Genomic DNA, 6,095 nt, shown 5'->3' with positions numbered 1-6,095 from the left:
CCTGACGCAGGGACTGAACCAGCATCCCGTGCATCTCCTGCATTAGCAGAGTCTTTTATCATGTTGCCACTTGGGAAGCCCGGCTTACTAGCTGTATCTCCTTTAAACATTTTGTTAGTGGTTGCTCTAGGGTCATTTAAGTAATCACACATAGTCACAGTCTACCTTTAAATAATATTTTATCGTTTCATGTGACTTGTAAGAACCTCACAACAGGACACCTCTGCCTTCTTCCTTTTGTCCTCTGTGCATTTGTTGTCACACATTTTGCTTCTGCACATTATAAACTCTTCACTTTATTATGTCTGCTTTAGTCAGATATCTTTGAAAGCGATTAAGCAGGTGAAAGAACACTTTTGCATTTACCTACATGTTTACCATTTCTGGCATTATTCATTCCATTTTGTGGATTAAGGTTTCCAACTGTTATCATTTTCCTCCTTCCTGAAGAGTTCTTTTCACATTTCTGCATTTCTGCTGGTCACAAATTTTTTGTTTTACCAGGAATGTCTGTCTTTCACCTTCTTTTTTCCTTTTTTTTTCCTTAGTATGGTATGATTACATTTATAACGTTGGAACATGCACATTTAAAATTGCATAGAGTGCTTGCATCAGCTGCACATGGACTAAAATTGGAACCACACAGAGAAGATTGGCATGGTCGCTGCACAAGGATGGCACAGAAATCTAGAAGCACGCAACTTTTTTGTACATAATACACTGAACTATATACTTCAAAGTGGTTAACACAGTAAATTTTATGTTATGTATATTTTATCACAATAAAAAATGCATAGAACTGGATCTAGAAATATACATACAAAACTGTTAATATTGACCTACTCCTGGGAAGAGGAGTTTGAGGTGATAGAGTTTAAATGACAGATACTTGGAATATTGACTAAAGCAGGCTCATTAACTTCAAATTTTGAGAAATCAGAAGAGATCTCAAGAATCTCAAGATTTTAAAAAAGAAGAAAACATAGTATAGTTCCCAAGTTGTTATTTTCATTCTGAAAAGAGGGCCCTGGTCATTGCAAAGAGGTGATCCTAGAAATAAAAACTGCAGATGCTTGAGTCAGCACTTCCTTTGTGAGTTGGATAAAAGCCAGAACTTGCAATGCTCTAAAACACACCTGGACCAGAACACAATGCCCTTGCAATGCTTGAGAACACAACTAGATAAAACTGCAGCCTCTTGAAAACCAAAGCATGCTTTATGCAGCTCCCGTGTAGGGTATCACCCACAGGGCACATTGGGAATGCCGCAGGCTTCAAGTTATACCCCAGGAAAACCCGTATCAGTTGACAGAATGTTTAGTTACTGTTAAAGTTAACTTGAGCTAAATTTTTAAAGTAATCAAAAGTTGCCTTAAAAAAAAAACAAAACTCTTTCAATCTTTTTCCAAAGATTTTCTCTCTGCTTCTGATAATCCTTATCTTTCTTGTCCCACCCCAAGTGCCTAGGCATACATCATTTTGTTGGGCTTGAATTTAGCTCCACGCTTACAAAAGTTTCACTTAAAATGATTAAACGTGTACCCTGTGTTTCAGGGAAGTGAGGGAGTATTGGGGCAGTAAAGGGGGTTTCCTGGGATGCGGGAGGGCTCTGGTTCAGTCAGAATCACTGCTGTGTTTCACAACACAGGTCAACACATTTTGAACTGACAACGACATTTCATCTAACTTCCTGGGTAATTTGGCTCCCTGACCTGTGCTGTCCTTGAACGAAACAGCACGAGAGGATGGCTGAGTGCTGAGATTCGTGCTGTGTGTGTGTTTGAGGCTGGGAGAGCTGCTCCCAGCTAATGACACCAGAGGTGTGAGCCTGGCAGAGAGTGGGATCCACTTGCAGATGCTCCCAGAACAGCCAAAGTGGTACCCATTGTTTGTTGCTGCTGCTGCTAAGTCGCTTCAGTCGTGTCAGACTCTGTGTGACCCCATAGATGGCAGCCCTCCAGGTTCCCCCATCCCTGGGATTTCCAGGCAAGAATACTATATTTTTAAAGCTTAACACAAATGCACAGCTTTGACTCTGTAAGATGACAGAGTAGTATTTCATTTTGATGGGACCTTAGTAGCATACTCCATGCACTCTCAGAATCACAGTTTAGAAACTAGAGATGTCCAGAAAGGAATCTATAAAATTATTACCATCTTATAAAACAAGGGCTACAGGAAATAGGAAGGTTCCTGGAATCATTCAACCAACAGAGAGAAATCTGAAAACTTCTTCAGGATGGAGATCAGGGCATGTTCCTTTTTTGATCACTCCAAGTGTCTTATTTGGCATGTAATTCAATTATAAGAACAGTAATCTCTAAGGAGAATACACAGATATTAGGTGTTGGATTCTGTCTTTGTCCATGCAGGATGCCAAAACAAAAGTACCACATATTAGGTGACTTATAAACAATAGAAATTTATTTCTCACAGTTCTGGAGGCTGTCAGTGTGAGATTAGGCTGCCAGTAAGGAAGGAAAGTTAGACCAACCTAGATAGCATGTTAAAAAACAGAGATATTACTTTGCCAACAAAGGTTTGTCTAGTCAAGGCTATTGTTTTTCCAGTGGTCATGTATGGTGGTGAGAGTTGGACTGTGAAGAAAGCTGAGCGCTGAAGAATTGATGCTTTTGAACTGTGGTGTTGGAGAAGACTCTTGAGAGTCCCTTGGACTGCAAGGAGATCCAACCAGTCCAATCTAAAGGAGATCAGTCCTGGGTGTTCATTGGAAGGACTGATGCTGAAGCTGAAACTCCAATACTTTGGCCACCTCATGTGAAGAGTTGACTCATTGGAAAAGACATTGGTGCTGGGAGGGATTGGGGGCAGGAGGAGAAGGGGACGACAGAGGATGAGATGGCTGGATGGCATCACCGACTTGATGGACATAAGTTTGAGTGAACTCCAGGAGTTGGTGATGGACAGGGAGACCTGGTGTGCTGCGATTCATGGGGTCGCAAAGAGTCAGACATGACTGAGCGACTGAACTGAACTAAACTGAAGGTTGGGTGAGGGTCCTCTTCTAAGTTGCAGATTTCTTGTTGTGTCTGAACATGTCGGAAAGGGATACTTGGGTCTTTTTTAAAATAAGAGTACTAAGGCCACTGATGAGGGCTCCACTCTCCAGACCTTTCAAAGACCTCACCTCCTAATATCATTGCATTGGCCATTGGGATTTCAACATACGAATTTTTGGGAAGGACACAAACATTCAGGACACAGCAGGGCCTAAGACCACTCTCTCCTCCAGCCTCTGGCAGATACAGTCAATTAAAACCTATCTTAGAGACAACGGCACCCCACTCCAGTACTCTTGCCTGGAAAATCCCATGGATGGAGGAGCCTGGTAGGCTGCAGTCCATGGGGTCGCTAAGAGTCGGACACGACTGAGCGACTTCACTTTGACTTTTCACTTTCATGCATTGGAGAAGGAAATGGCAACCCACTCCAGTGTTCTTGCTTGGAGAATCCCAGGGATAGGGGAGCCTGGTGGGCTGCTGTCTATGGGGTCGCATGGAGTCGGACACGACTGAAGTGACTTAGCAGCAGCAGCAGTAGGGACTCTCTTGGCAGTCCAGTGTGAAAAATCCACCTTCCAATTCAGGGGATGTAGGTTCAATCCCTGGCAGGGGAACTAAGATCCCACATGCTACGGAGCAATGTAGCATGGGTGCCACAATTACTAAGCCTGAATGCTCTGGAACCTGAACCCCACATTGAAAAAGAAGGCTGTGCACCAGAACTAAGACCTGACATAGCCAATACATAGATATATTCTTTAAGAAAAAGACCTATCTTATGGGGACCAATGGGCTTCCCAGGTAGCCCTACAGGTAAAGAATCCACCTGCCAATGCAGGAGACATAAGAGATGCAAGTTTGATCCCTGAGTGGGGAAGATCCCCTGGAGGAGGGCATGGCAACTCACTCCAGTATTCTTGCCTGGAGAATCCCATGGACAGAGGAGCTTGGCGGGCTACAATCCACAGAGTTGCAAAGAGTCAGACATGACTGAAGTGACTTAGCATACATGACCACACAGGGACCAAGAGGCACATTTTTTAAACATGATGAAAGACTCTCCTCCTGTGTATATTCCCACCCACCAACCCAGCAGAAGTGTGTTAAAGAAAGTGATTATAATCTGGGCCTGACGTGGGGATCCTCACTCCTTTCCTTGAAGATTTTCAGGCCCCAGAGTTCCCTTGGGGAGAGAGGCATGGGGTGGGATTTAGTGCATGTTGTGACCTTTGGAGGACAGAAAGCAGAGGAGAGCACTGGTCCTTCTTGTCCATCCAGGAAGGGAGAATTGAGGCCAGACAGGACATGGTGACCATTCATAAGAGGGAAACATGGCCTGATGAATGTCAAGCCTTTCAACATTTCCTCCAATATCTCTTTAGGGGTGTAGGTAGATACCTCTTCCTTCATGGGCCAATTTGGAATTTTGAGTGGGAGGAATAAATGTTTCTCCTCATAGTGAAATGGGCAAGCATGGTTTTAATTTAGATCAAGGAAATTCAAGTTAGATCAAGAAAGGCTCTTCTCTCAGTAAGAATTATTCACAATGAAAACAGTTCTCACAAAAATGCTCAAGATGTGGCTTTTCAAAGCAGATGCCTAATTAAAGTCTGGCTTCCACATTGTCCATGCGTGCACTAAAAGGAATTAGAAGAGGTTTGTGCAAAGGAAAAATAGGAGACTGCAGACACAGAGAACGTAGAACAGTGTAGCAAAATATTCCCATGAGACTGACAATCATTATTCCATAACTGATCATAAATGATTTATTTTCAGAGCAAATGAACAAGAGATTGAGTTGCATCTAAGTTTCTAATAGGAACCAGGGACTTCCTTGGTGGTCCAGTGGTTAAGAATCCGCCTTCCAATTCAGGGGACATGGGTTCTATTCCTGGTGGAAAACTAAGATTCCACAGCCGCAGGGCAACTAAGTCCGAGCATGCCACAACTAGAAAGCCCATGCACCACAACCTCTGAAGCCTGCCAGCTCCAGTGCCCATGCTGCAGTGAGAAGCCACTGCATGTTGCAACTAGAGAAAGCCTGTGTGTGCGCTGCAGCAAAGGCGCAGCACGGCCAACAATAAAAAAACTTTTAAAAATCAAATAAAAGGAATCAGAAAGGTGTGGGAATATTAAACTTCCATCTGTCTCATGGGAGGAAGGTTCTATTTGGTTTCTGGGCTTTATTTGATGACAATGAACTTTCACACTTCTTTGTCAGAGTACTCAGGTGTGGGGCCAAAACCTATCCGTACAGCCATTCAACCCAAAGCATGGATTATCTCTCTCCAATCTCCTAACACAACTAAGTAGCTATCCCCTTCTTCTCAGATGAAAACTTCTTCAAAACTCGCCTGGTAGAGGAAGTTGCTTTCCCTTTTGCCAAGTGATCCAAATAATTTGTGGTTCAAGGTGATTGTTCCTCTAATTCTCCAGGTGCCTAATCTTGTAAGGCATACAACCTCATTCCATGGGGCTTTATTCTGTATTCTGAGGAAGATTATTCTATGAGTCTTGATACAGCTGACATCACTTGAGAAAGTGTGATGTGACTGATGGGGTGAGCTGGAAACTGATTGCTTTTAGTTGAAGGAGGAAGAAGCCAGAGAAGATGGAATGTGGTGAGTTCACAGGGGTACATCTGCCCAACTTTTCTGTGACCCCGGCACTGCTACTTAACGCCGATTCAGACGGTATCATGAAAGATTCAAAGAAATGTCTTTTAAAGCAAATTCTTATGTTAACTTATCAGCTCCCAAATAATATCAGAAAGGTGGTAACTATAATGGGTCAACAGGCTTTTAGAAAATGTATAATTCATGGCATTGTGCCAGGAAAACATTGCTCCTATAGGTCATGGATAAATAACACAATTGTTATGCCTCATTTAAACTCCCTATTGATTCGGAAGACAGAGTATGTTTCAGAGCAAATGTATAAATGAAGGCAAGTCTTGACTTGGATTCTCTGTAAAGAGCAGAAGGTTCCAGCCACCTTTATCACTTAGCAGCAAACATGGCAGACATATACTTTCAAACAGGAAATAACGGACCTGGGAAATTGTGTTTTCTT

At 42.9% G+C, this 6,095-nt stretch overlaps 1 non-coding gene across 1 annotated transcript; it reads left to right on the top strand.

The window, feature by feature from the left end:
* Positions 1 to 602: 602 nt before the first annotated feature.
* LOC112578992 lies at positions 603 to 708 on the top strand. The gene has a single exon (XR_003103428.3). It is a non-coding gene; the product is annotated as a U6 spliceosomal RNA (small nuclear RNA).
* The last annotated feature ends 5,387 nt before the right edge of the window (positions 709 to 6,095 follow it).

Source organism: Bubalus bubalis, chromosome 14 (genome assembly GCF_019923935.1).
Source record: "Bubalus bubalis isolate 160015118507 breed Murrah chromosome 14, NDDB_SH_1, whole genome shotgun sequence".
Lineage (NCBI taxonomy): Eukaryota > Metazoa > Chordata > Mammalia > Artiodactyla > Bovidae > Bubalus > Bubalus bubalis.
This window is presented reverse-complemented; position numbering and strand designations above follow the sequence as displayed.